The sequence below is a fragment of the Sapajus apella genome, unplaced genomic scaffold, assembly GCF_009761245.1.
Source record: "Sapajus apella isolate SASKATOON/1434 unplaced genomic scaffold, GSC_monkey_1.0 scaffold89, whole genome shotgun sequence".
Taxonomy (NCBI): Eukaryota; Metazoa; Chordata; class Mammalia; order Primates; family Cebidae; genus Sapajus; species Sapajus apella.
The window spans coordinates 7,064,355-7,078,264 of NW_022437029.1; the positions used below are offsets into that span (position 1 = coordinate 7,064,355).

The 13,910-nt window shown below is 36.0% G+C and overlaps 1 pseudogene; it reads left to right on the forward strand.

Moving 5' to 3' along the window:
- Positions 1 to 11,292: 11,292 nt before the first annotated feature.
- Positions 11,293 to 12,657, forward strand: LOC116534699 (annotated as a pseudogene).
- Positions 12,658 to 13,910: the final 1,253 nt, after the last annotated feature.

Here is a 13,910-nt window from a genome sequence, read left to right on the forward strand (position 1 = left end):
GCCGCTGTCCCTTCCCTAGTTACCCCCCACAGACCCCAGTGTGTGATGCTCCCCTCCTTGTGTCCCTGTGTCCACAATAGCGGGCTGCCTCGGCAATGGCAAACTACCTCTGTAGTGGTGGAGTGCCTTGGTAATGGCGGACGCCCCTCCCCTACAGAGCTGGACTGTCCTAGGTTCAGCTGTGCTTGCTGGGAAACTCTCAATCCAGAGCGTTTCCGATTGCTGTGTTTTTGTTAGGGGTGAGACCAGCCAAGCCTGATCACCTGGCTCCCTGCCTCAGAGGGATTTTTTTTTTTTTTTTAAGCTGAATGGTTGATTCTGTCTCCCAGGTGTCCAGGTTTTAAAAGGCGCCAGGATCTGTGTGATTTCTCGTGCGGTGACCCACTGCGCTAGCTGAAACAGCCGTGCTGAGATTCATGGCGCTTTTTTGCCCAGGAATCTCCTGGCCTGGCTCCCTGTTTCAGCCCCCTTTTAATCAGATGAATGGGTGACTCTGTCTCCCAGGAGCTCCAATTGCCAGCTAAAATGGCATCCAGACCTATGTATTTTGTACAGAGAACCGCCACGTTGGGGCACCGGCAAAACAGCCACGCCGGCCAAACAGCTAGGCCGACCAAACCAGCCGGGCTGGAGACCCGTGGGGCTCCTCTGCCTGGGAATCTCCTGGTCTGTGGGCAATAAAAATCTGTCTGAAAATGCGACATCTACTCACCTTCCACATTTTCGCTGGGAGCTGCAATCCTGAGCTGCTCCTAATCAGCCATCTTGGATCCCTCCCTCCTCAAACTAACTTTCTCTTATTATCTTGGTTATTTTATGTCTCAGTCACTAGCATAAACATTGCATGAGGGTTTCTTTTCTGTATCCTTAGTGTATATAACTTCCTTGCACATAGGAGGTTCTCCCTAAATGTCTGTTGAATTGATGAATGAATTTTAAATAGCCCAGTTCTCATTAACTCATGGACTAGAATAACTATCAGTCACTGACTGTTCTAAAATAACATATATCTATTTTCCCAACATCTGAACTTTCTAATGTTTTTTTACCATGTCCAGTTTGTCTGTGTTCCACTGTGGGAATGGGTGTGGGCTGGGTTGTTATAACCTGGAGCAGCTCCAGAATTCCCATATGGGAGAAGTTTAGAGGCAACAGTAGTAGAGGAGCTAACAAAGGAAAAATTCATTCAGAGAAACTTGTAAGAAGTAGGAGGAATTAAGTATGAAAAGATAATTTGAAGCTATATTTTGGAAAGTAAATTGTCCTTCACATTATACTCGCAGACCATATGAAGGATCTACAAAAAGTTCATGGAAAATGTGTATTATGAAAAAACTATGCATGGATTTTGATGGATTTTGACATTTTTTTGCACCAAAATAAATTTGTACTAACTTGTTATAGCATAGCTGAACAGGAACTAGTTTGAGGCACTAAGAAGGCGAAGCCATCAGTTTAAAAAGAGCACCTATCAGAACATGAATCTTACTAAATTTGAAGCAAGAAGAAAATCAAATTTGTGTTGAAGCTTGGGTGCTAGAAAAGTGAAATCACTGATGATTTACAAAAAGTTTATGGAGACAATGCCCCAAAGAAATCAGCAGTGTGCAAATGAATAACCCATTTTGAGAAAGGATGAAACAATGGTGAAGATGAAGCCCTCAACGGCAAACCATCCACATCAATTTGTGAGGAAAAACTCACATCTTGTTCATCTTGTTCACGCCCTCGTTGAGGAGGACCGCAATTAACAGCAGAAACAATAGCCCACACCATAGACATCTCACTTGGTTTAGCTTACACAGTTCTAACTGGAAAATTAAATTAGAGCAAACTTTCCACTCAAAGGCTGCCAAATTTGTTGTGCCCAGATCAGCTGCAGACAAGAGCAGAACTTTCAACAAAAGCTATAAACAAATCGGATCAAGATCCTGAAGCATTTTCTTCAAATAACTGTAGCAGAAAATAGAACGTGGCTTTATCAGTACAACCCTGAAGTCAAAGCACAAAGCAATAGCCACCAAGCAGTCCAGGCAAAGCAAAAGAAGATCAGACAAGAGCAAAGGTCATGGCAACAGTTTTTTGGGGGTAGTCAAGTTACTTTGCTTGTTGACTTTCTGGTAGGCCAAAGATCAATAACAGCTGTTTATGATGAGGGTGTTTTGAGAAACCTAGCCAAAGCCTTAGTAGAAAAATACCCAGGAAAGCTTCACCAGAGAGCTCTTCTTTGCCATGACAATGCTCCTGTGCATTCCTCTCATCAACAAATGGCAATTTTGTAAGATTTCTGGTGGGAAATCATAAGGCATTCACCCTGTGGTTCTGATTTGATTCCCTTTGACTTATATTTGTTTTCAAATCTTAAGAAAATGTCTTTAAAGGATACCCATTTTTCTTCAGTTAATAATGTAAAAAGACTACATTGACATGCTTAAATTCCCAGGACCTTCAAGTCTTTAAGGATGGACTAAATGGCTGACATCATTGCTTACAAAAATGTGTTGACCTTTAGGTTATGTTGAAAAAAAGGGTTTATATTTTGAAAACATTTATCTTTTAATTCCATTTTTTCCCACAAACTTTAAAAAGTTCCCTTGTAGAAGGTTTACAAGCAGGATGTGATTTTATCAAATCAGGATTTTTCTGGTGACAGGGAGGAGGGTGGATGGGAGCACAGAGAAACAGGAGGCATGTGGGTAATGTTTCTATAACAGGATTAATTTATTTTAAAGGAAGAACATAAAGAAGTCAATGAGTTTCCATCTGGATTTTTCTTAGTTTGGAAATCTTCTCAAGTTTCTAACAGATTTTATCATGACCTTAGTGTATTTTTGAGTTAACAAGCCTTGATAGAAAATAAAAATCTACTCTAAATATTTAAAAAATATATTTCAAGTGGTGATGGAACATTTCCTTTGTCACAAGGACATTTTACCAATCTGCATAGAAATGCTTTAAGTCTTGGAGAATTTCCTTCGTTTTGTTGAGGCTTCTGCCATCTGCCTTTTGAATTTTGGTTATTAAGGTTGAGCAGCTTTGTGGCCTACTCAGATTGCCAACATCTGCCTCATTTATTTAGGCTTTCTATTTTTCTAATATCCAGGATGAATTGAGTTTTAATGGATGGTGCCGATTTTAACTTTGCTTTCTATTCAAAAATAAACTTTTTTATATGAATCTAAATCTCCTCTTGCTCCATCCACTTGCAAGCAAGTAGACATTTTGTAGAATGTAATTATTACAGAGGAGCGATGCTATTTTTTATTTAGTACAATTTACGTATTGCAGAGCACAGCATACAGTTCTATAACACATAATGCTCATAGTGGGCCACATAGACCCTCTTGGCCAGCTCTATTTTTGCATATGATTCATTTTAATTTCAGAGGCACAAAAGGGATTATGTCTCTATTGGAATGTCTTGAGTAAGCCCTACAGCAGGGGAGCTGTGATGTCATTTGTTCTATGAAAAGCATGCTTTCATCTATTATGGACTGAGTCTGAAATGTAAATATAAGATACTGAGGGATTTTTTTTGTTAGAAAACTGGTCATATGCATTTTTCTCTGTTAATAATCAGTACACATTTTCTCATGCAAATGATTTATTTCATAACTAAAATCCAGAAGTTGTATCTCAAGTTGCAAACTGATTTAAAATCATCATCCCTAAGTTGCTTCTTCAGATATCTGCTAGCTATTTGTGACAAATTGGGCAAGACAGTCTGTAGTTTTACTTTTTTTATTTGGATCTCAAAACTTTTGTCAAATTAAGACTCTAAATATAAGTTACTATGTTCAATTTCTAGAGGATTTTCTCAGTTTTATTGAAATTATCATCTGCCTTCTGATTTTCATTTATTAAGATTAACAATACAAATTATCAAATTGCAACAATAACATTGATGATGAGATTGTGGCATTAAAGTTAACTTGGTGTCTTAAAACCACTGGACAAATCAGAAGTTGTGGATTTGCGTTCTAAATCAATCATGGACCAGCCATGTCATCAGTGCTTACCACCTAATAGTTAAGTTTCAGCCTATCACAGGCCTTTCAATGGGATAGACCTATGACAATTATAGATCTATGAAATTAGAGATACCTATTATAGAAAAGGTGCCTGTAAAAGAGAAAAAAGATGAAAAAATTCAAATTCAAGTATTTACCAAAGAAAATTGGCATAGCAATAACAAATAACATTACAAAATAAATTGAGAAACTTAGAGTTCAAGCAAATAACTTGTGATCACATAGAAAATTTGGAAAGCAAAACTGAAAACTGTATTATAGATAATCTAAAGAGAGAAACCTAAAATCAACAAATAGTATGGACTACATACAAGTTACATCAACATTTAAAAAAAATTTAGAAAACATTAGAATACGTTTACACACTAAATCATGAAGAAAGTGTAAAAATTTCAGAGCACTAATACAATGCAAACCAGATTTTCTGATCAAAACTCAATTAAATTAGAACTTAACAGCAACAACAATAATCATCACTACAAACCTATTGTGGTAATCAGGTTTTAGCATTGCCCTAACCATCTTTAACTTCTGTGATTCAGACTTTGTATAGTCCTTTGTATTGTATGTGGGAACATTGTATCACAGTTGTTGGTCTCTCTCACCAGGAGAACATGAGAGAAGTTATGGTGTGTTCCATCTGAAACTAGGTGATAAAGGGCATCACAGCCTCTGCCTTGCTATCTCTGATTGCTTGCTGTGGAGGATCAGTAAGCAGCTCTATGAGGTTACCTACAGTAAAAGGAACTGAGGAAAGTGAAGGATGGGGTCTTCAGGCAGCAGTAATGTAAGCAAACCATCTTGGGACTGGATTCTGCCACTTCGATTGAGTATTAAGCAAACTGTAGCCATGACCAACATTTTGACTATAACCTCATGAGACTGCACCAGCACTACCCAACTGAGGCACTCCACTATTCCTGATCTCTGAAATAGACTTTTATTATAGATTATAAACATTTGTTGTTTTAAACCACTGAATTTTTTTTGGAAAAGTAACATGTTCATATACTTGTACAATGATATTCTATTCCTAAGTAATTCCTGGATATGATTTTTTTTTTTACTTATTTTGTGGATTTGTGTCCCCACCCAAATCTCATGTCAAATTTTGATGGTCAATGTTGGGGGAGGGGACTGGTGGGAGGGGATTGGATCATAGAGGAGGATTTCACACTTGCTGTTCTTGTGATAGTGAGTGAATTCTCAGGATATCTGATTGTTTAAAAGAGTACAGCACTTCCCACTTTCCTCTCTTCCTCTTTCTCAGGCCATGTATGACATGCCTCATTCCTTTTTACCTTCCATCATGATTGTAAGTTTCCTGAACCCTCCCCAGCCATGGAGGAGGGTACAGCCTGTGGAACTGTGAGTCAATTCAACCTCTTTTGTTTTTAAATAATCCAGTTTCAGGTAGTTTGTTATAGCAATGTGAGAACAAACTCGTACAGTAGATATTTCAAAAATTACATGAAAGTATGACAAAAATACAGTTGATGCCTTGAACAACATGAGTGTGAACGATTTAGTTCCACTTATGCAGATTTATTTCAACAAATATATTAGAAAAAAATGAAGATTTACAACAATTTGAAAAAAATTTACAGATGAAACACGTGGCCTAGAAATACTTTAAAAATTAAGAAGACTCTTAATATATTATGAATGCATAAAATATATGGAGATACTAATCTATTTTATCATCTACTACCATAAAATATGCACAAATCTGTCATAAAAGTTAAAATTTATCACAGTTACTCACTTACAGACCCTATATAGTGCCATTTGCTATCTAAATGTAAACAAGGGTAAAAATGCAGTATTAAATCATAACTGCATAAAATTAACTGTAGTAGATACTGTACTACTGTAATAATTTCATAGCCACCTCCTGTTGCTATTGCGGTGAGCTCAAGTATTGCAAGTAACGTGACACTAATTATTTCCATGTGAGCAGTTCAGCTCTCCAGTAAATTACATATCACAGTAAAAAAGTGATCTTGTTGTTCTCATGTATATTTCATCATATTTAATGCAATACTGTAACCCTTAAATAAAACTATGGGACCCATACAAAGCACTGCTAGTTATGCTGGAAGTGTTCCCAAGCAACAGAGAAGTCATGACACTCCAAGAAAAGGTTGAATTGTTTTATATATACCATAGATAAAGGCCTGCAACTGAGGTTGCCTTTCATTTCAAGATCGATGTATCCAGCCTAAGAACCATTTTCAGAAAAGGAAATTTGTGAAGCAGTTGCTGTAGCTATGGTAGCAGGCCCAAAACCCCTGCACTTTTTGTGGCATACTTTTTTATCTCATATAGAAAATACAACTTTTATGTGGGTCCATAATTGCTATAACAAATGCATACCTATATGAGTGAAGAAAAATTGAAGTCATTGCATAACAACGTAAAGCAAAAGAAAGGTCAAGAATCTAAAACTGGAAAAATTAATGCCAGCAAAAGATGGTTTGATAGTTGTAGAAAAAGATTTGGTTTAACAATGTTAAGATAACAGCAGAAGTAGCATCTACCAAACAAGAGGTGGCAGGGGAGTTCCTAGAAGCTGTTGAGAAACTCATTGAGAAAAAAGGATATCTGCCTGAATAGGTTTTTAGTGCAAAAGACAGTGCCTTATTCTGGAAAAACAAAATGTCATAAAGAACACATTAGTAAAAAAGAGAAATGAGCACCAGGATTTAAGGCAGGAAAAGATAGACTAACTCTACAATTATGTGCAAAATCATCAGGACTGCCTTTGTCTATAAAGCTGCTAACCCCTGAGCCTGGAAAACAAAAGGTAAACACCAAAATAATAATAAATAAATAAATAAAATAAAATAAACCACCAGCTGCCAGTCTTTTGGTTGTACAACAAGAAGGTCTGGACAATGAGAATCGTTTTTGTTTTTGTTTTTGTTTTTTTTTTCTCTGAACTGGTTTTGTTGATTTTTGCCCCCAAGTTCAAGAAGTAGTTTTCCAGTGAAGGACTTCCTTTAAAGCTCTCTTCATATAGAATAATGCCCATGGCCACCAGATCTCCATGAGTTAAACACTGAATGCACTGAAGTGGTTAATGTGTCCCCAAATGCAACATCTGTAATTTATCTTGTAGCTCAGAGGACCACAGGACCTTAAGACTCATTATACACTGTCCTCTATGGAAAGGATCATCTCAACACTGTAAAGAGAATCTTGAAAGAACATCATGAAAGTCTGGAAGGATTACACCATTGAAGATGTCATAATTGTGATAGAAAATGCTGTAAAAGCCATCAAATTCAAAAGAGTAAATGTCTGCTAGAGAAAACTGTGTCCAGATGTTGTACATGACTTCACAGGATTTACGACAGAGCCAATCGAGGAAATCATGAAGAAGATTTTGGATATAGTGGGGGATCAAGGGTTTCAAGATATGGATCTTGGAGAAATTGAAAAGCTAATTGATACCAAACCAGAAGAATTAACAGAAGATGACTTGATGAAGGTGAGTGCTCCTGAACCAGTGTCAGATTATGAGGAAGAAGATGACAAGAGGCAGCAGTGCCAGGAAACAAATTGGTATCAGCCAACCTGGCAGAATGGTTCTGATTATTCAAGACTGCTTTTGAGTAGTTTCATAACATGAAACCTTCTATGATATGGGCACTGAACCTAAAACAAATGGTGGAAGGATCAGTACCACATAGAAACACTTTTAGAGAAATGAAAAAGCAAAAAAGACAGAAATTACGATGTATTTCCTTAAAGTTTCACCAAGTGTGCCTGCCTCTCCTTGTACCTCCTCCATCTCTTCCTCCTCTCTTACCCCTGAGACAGCAAGATCAGTTCCCCCTCTTCTTCCTCTTCCTTAGCCTACTTAACATGAAGAGGGTAAATACTTTTATGATGATCTATTTCTACTTAATGAATAATATTTTTTCTCTTCTTTAGTAGTATTAATAACATTTTATTTTCTCTAGCTTACTTTATTGCAAGAATATAGTATATAATACATACAATATACAAAATATGTGTTAATCAAATGTTTGCATTATTGGTAAGATTTCCGGTCAATAGTAGCTATTCATAGGTATGTTGTTGGAAGTCAAATGTTATATACAAATTTTTGACTGTGGGAAAGGTCAGCACCTCTAACCCTTGTGTTGTTCAAGAGTCAACTGTTTAGTGAATATCTATGCAACAATTAGTCATATATTTTTAAATAAATATTTTATTCAATATAGATTTATATTTGTGGTTTCAATTTTTTTTAAATTATTGTTGAAATGTTTTATAAGGCATTGCCCAGAAAACATATTATTTAACCACAAATAGTTATGTATTAATTTTATAGGTAAGGAATTAAAGATAATACAGTCACAAAATCATTATCACATAAAACAAAACAATCAATAATCCCTGACATAATATCTAGTTGGTATTCAAATTTCTTGGATTCTCTACAAAAAGAATACCTGCAGCATGTTTGTGTGAATTGAGATGAAAACAAATCTACAAGTCATGACCTCTTTTGTTGTTGTAGAGAGAGGGTCGTGCTATGTTACTTAGCTTGGCCTTGAACTGTTGGTCTCAAGCAATCCTCCTGCCTCCGCCACCTGAATAGCTGGGATTGCAGGCACACACCACCACCATGCCTAGCATTCACAGACTTTTAAGTGTCCTTTAACTGAGGATAGTTTGCCTCTGTCCTTGCCGATTTTCTCTTTACTTGTTGAAGAAAATGTACTTGCTTTCTGATAGAATTTCCAAAGTCTATTTGGCTGATTGCTTTCTTGTGATGTCATTCCTCTTATTTATATGTCCCTTATATTGCCTGTCAGCTATTATTCATGTCTTGGGACTTAGTTAGATTCCTGTTCATTTAGAATATGTGTGTGTGTGTTTTTGTATGACCATTGGTGGTACTATACACTGTCTATGGCATTATGCAAGAGGGAATGTAAAAATGAATGGCCCATACTTAGTGATAAGATTTGTTTGTGGATTCAGGATCCAGCAACTATCTACTTAGCTGATCCTTCCCTTACAAATTTCCCAACAAGAATTTCTCTAATGGTTTTGGCATCTGTGGATTATCACTGCCTAGACTTATGCATTAGGAAGAGCAAAATGGTGAATTTCTAATGCTATCATTCATTTTGTATTTATTGGCTCACACTTAATTCTAAAAATTTCCCCTACCAACTACTTGTTTACCTTGCAGCAAATATTCTACAGAAATGGCAGAATAAATATTTGATTAAGCATTACAGTTACTTACTATTTAAAAAACAATAATGGTAGGTGACCAGTGAATGTCTTCTATCTTTGGCCATTAGAAGCCCTTTTGCATAGGTTGAAATGTTTTTTGTTTATACTATCTCAATATTTATTACTTTCCGTTTGAGGGCACAACTAGACATTCTATTTCTCATTTATATCTGTCCTGCCCCAGACCTAGAATTATTATTTCTCTAGGAAGCTATGGACACTAGGGATTTTTAGTATATTTAATTCTTTTTACCAGGAAGAAAGTATGTTAACACAATTTTTAATATAGAGATATTAACATGAGTAAATTCATATCAGCAACAAAAGTACAAACCATCTCTCTCTTAATTTTTTTTTTCTCCCTCAGAACTACCTTACAGTGGAACTATGGTGTTATTTCAGATAACTTTTACAAACATATCAGGCCTTGTATGTAATTAACACTTATGCTCAAAATCTTCTTGATTAAAAGGCCGGCAAAATGCCTAAAAATTTAAGTGATCTCTGTGTCATTTTTCAACTTTTCCCTTAGAAAACTTTTATTATTTCCCATGCCCATAGAAACCTTACATATTTTCACTAGTTCATTGTAGCATGAATACAAACTTTTACTAGACATTAAAAAAGAAATATGAATGTATTTTGCATGTTTACTTAAAAGATGACTTTCCACACAATCTCTGAAATAGCTTTTTTTTTTTTACTAAAATGAAAATGTAGTCAATGACAATTCAAATGCATATTATCCTACTTAGTTCATGGGACCTTATACAAATGATTGGCTATTTTTCCACTCAGAATTAAGGATTATTGAAGCTTGTGTAACAAGGACTTTGGTCTTCATAATTCATTTCCTGTTACTTGCTTATGCAATGAAGCATTATAATTTGCAGGCTATTACCTTGCAGGACTTATAACTTCGTTGCTTGTACAAAGAAAAGAACAAAGATGAGTCAGGAGTATAAAAAACACCTCCTAGGTAATGAGAAAGTAAATCCACCTACATTTCCTGCAAATTGATAAGTAGGAAGTTTTTACTAATGAATCCTATAATTCTCACAATGCAGTGTTGTTTATTTGCAGGGTTCCCTTCTAAGAAATATGATTGTATAAGGCAATTATTATACACTGAGATTAGGTTCCAGGTAAGCAAAACTCATAGTGAATTACTTCCACAAGAATTAATAAAAAATATCTAGATATGCTCTCAAATTGTCACCTCAGTAATTTTGAATCTACTAACACTTTCAACAAACTCATTAAGTTGTATTTAAAATGCACCAGATAGATTCATTTAAAAACAAATGAATCATTCTTACCTTTAAAATGTCCATCCTGCCTTTGATTAAAACAACTGAGACAGAATAACCTGTTGAACAAAGCCATAGCCATTCATAAATGCTCCCAAGCAAGGTAAGTTAGGTAAGTTAGTCAGGGTGAGTGAAAATCATCCACATTGGCATTCATTGCCCTTTTAGTATTTGGGAGATTGAAGGTCAAGAATCTGCAGAATGTCAAAGGCCTAAATATAGTTTTTAAAAAAATCCTTATTTGAGTCAATAATGTAGGAATGGAGCATCACCTGCTTGACATTATGATTTTGAACATTCAGGAAACTGCAAAACTGAAAATTATGCATGACATACCCATGAAGTGACTGTGGAATAATAGAGGAAATCTACTCTATACATGAGGCACATATGTAGAAACCAGTATGCGAAGAATCAATATAATGAGGAGTGAAAAAGAAACAACAATTAGAGATTTGGAAGATATTAAATAAATACTATCCATAACTTTATGCCAATACATTTGAAAAGTTAGACAAAATGGAAATACAGAAAAATATAAAGTAAAAACAAAAAAGATAAAAATACAAGTTCCGCAAAAAACAGGAAACACACATAACCCTACAATCACTAGTATACTTAAATCAGTAGATAAATACCTTCCCATCAGAAAACCTGAGGCTCAACAGTCAGGAACCTGCTCCAGCAGCTGCATGAGACAGGTGATAGACCTGGAGCCTGAGCTGCTGCTGCAGGAGATCCTTGAGAATGTGGAAGTGGCATAGAGCTACTAGTGAGAGCTGAGTCGCCAGCTTGAGGGATCGTGGAAGGTGCAGAGATCAATGAGAGTGCATCACAGACAAGGGATATTCTCAAACAACATTTTAATGATTTAAAGGGAACCCTTGGGAAGCTCCTGAATGAGCAATTGGTGACCCTTTTGCAACCAATGGACACTACAGAACGGACCATTAAACCATTAGATGATTGCCAGAAGCTCATAAAACTCGGAGTCAACACTCCAGTGGACTTAGTCAGAGAAGGTGATATTGCCATGCTTAGTGGTGTAGGAGAAGAGAATGAGAAACTGTGGAGCTTTACCAAAAAGACCTTGCTCGCTCAGTTGGAAAGCATACCAGAAATACTTTTACTGGTTGATGTGCCTTATCTGCTCCTTTGGATGATTCAACTCTTAGCTTAATGAAAGACCACATTCTTAAGCATGAAACTGTAGCATCTCACCCACCAGTACAGATAGAAGAACTGATAGAGAAACCTGGAGCTATCATAGTATGATGGTGTAAGGTGGATGACGACTTTACAGCACAAGATTGTAGGCTCCAGTTTTGTAAATGTACTTTAAATTATTTTAAGGATGTATATGAAGCTTCTGAAATGAATTCATAGTATTGCACATAGACTCCAACGTTGATGATCAGTTCAGAATCTTCACCTGAAGAGATGGCCGAGAGGCACAGAGTCCTTGGAGGATCCCCCAGGCAGTTCATGCCACATTAGTGCCTCATGAGTGGATAGCTGGTTTTGAGGGCTACAGCCTGAGAAATCGAAGAAATAAAGCATGCCAGAACGTTTCTGAATCTTGGGGTGTTCCCTACTCCAGAGTTCCAAATTATTTCTGTGGGCAGACATTAATATTTAGAGTTGAAACTGTGGGAGTACCAGACATAAGAGACAGTATAGTAGTGTGTCATAAAAACAGAATGGCTAGAACTCTCTGCCGCAGGATAAAGCTGTGTGTATTGGTACAAATGGTGCAGTTTTTGTAAACGGAAAAGAAATGCCTCATCACTTACCTACAATTACTTCTGAGTCCACGCTCACATTTGACATTGAGGCTGTGACTCTAAGAACCAGCAATAATAATGAAGGCAGAAACGTCACGCTTGAGCAACTCTTAGTTCAAATAACAGAGAAGTGGTTTCTGATTGGTTACTTGATTAATTCTGTGGTTCTCTTTACCACATAGAAAATGATGCTCATTTTACTGTCTTGGATGGAAAGTGTTAAGAGTTTTAGATGTTCTGGTGCTTGGTTTCGGTTTGCAGGATTTAATGTAGCTGTCTTCAGTCCAATTTAGTTGTAATTTATTTTTTTAAAAAGTTGAATTCATCTCTCACTTAGGCCATTGAAAATGGAAAGTATTTCTTGGATTCATTTTGTAATGTTTCAGCAAAAAGAGACTTCAATGTTGTGGACAAAATTTGTATAATTCAGTCAATTTTATTTTTAGCATGCTGTTAACTAAAATACCACATCACAATAAAAATAAAATTGGCTTCAAAAGTATGAGAAAGTATAGAAATTTCTATCCTTTTCAACTGTATTTCTTAAATTTGGCTATTAGACCAGGAAAATTTAATGTAATATTATTTTTAAAATCATAGTAAAGAATCCACGTCCATGTAAATCTTTCGAATAAAATGAGAGTAACAACCCAGTTGGAAGGTGTGTAATATGCAATCACTCATTTTCTGTCCACATGAATGTGTTGGCTGTGTTCTCCATGTTCAGTTATCTGTAAGCAATGTTGAGTTTTATCCCATCTTCAATAATCTTTAAGTCCCCAAAGCATTCTAAGTTTTGCATTTTTAAAATACCACAGCAAATGTCTGTAGTGGCAAGTATTATTTTTTGTTTTTTCATTGCAATTTGATTCAAGATAGGCTAAAACTACTCATGGAAGTTATATGCACATCAGTGTTAGCCATTTCACATGTAAGTATTATGCATGTGTGTGTATCCAGCTTGTGACATGCATTTTACTCTTTGTAGGGTGTAAGCTGCAGTCCAGTTTAATGTCAGTATGAGAGACAGGGTTTCTTAGCAAACCAAACAAAATAAAGCAAATACTAAACCTATTTTTTGAAAACCTAAATTTGGGTGTAAAATATTGATTTGAAAGACTCGCTTTATATGTAAAAATAATTGTTTTAACTTGCTATACCAGCCAACAGATTTTACTTTAATGTGAATTATTTGTTTCATTTCTACCAGTAGTAAAAAAGTAGAAAAGCAGGTATGATAATTTTGAAGATAATTTATTTTGGATTCATGTTCCCTGTCAGACAATTGTGATCTTTTTTCCTTATCTTTTGATACATAAGTAAGTGGACTTTCACTTGTTTAGGGGTTGTTAAGAAGATGTTCTGGAATGTAGATACCTTGGCCAGCCATCTGAATCAAAATACAAAAATAAAAATTCAGGAAAGAAGAAGAAGAAGAAGAAAAGAAGAAGGAGGAGGAGGAGGAGGAGGAGGGGAAGAAGAAGAAGAAGAAGAAGAAAGAAAGAAAGAAAGAAGAAGAAGAAGAA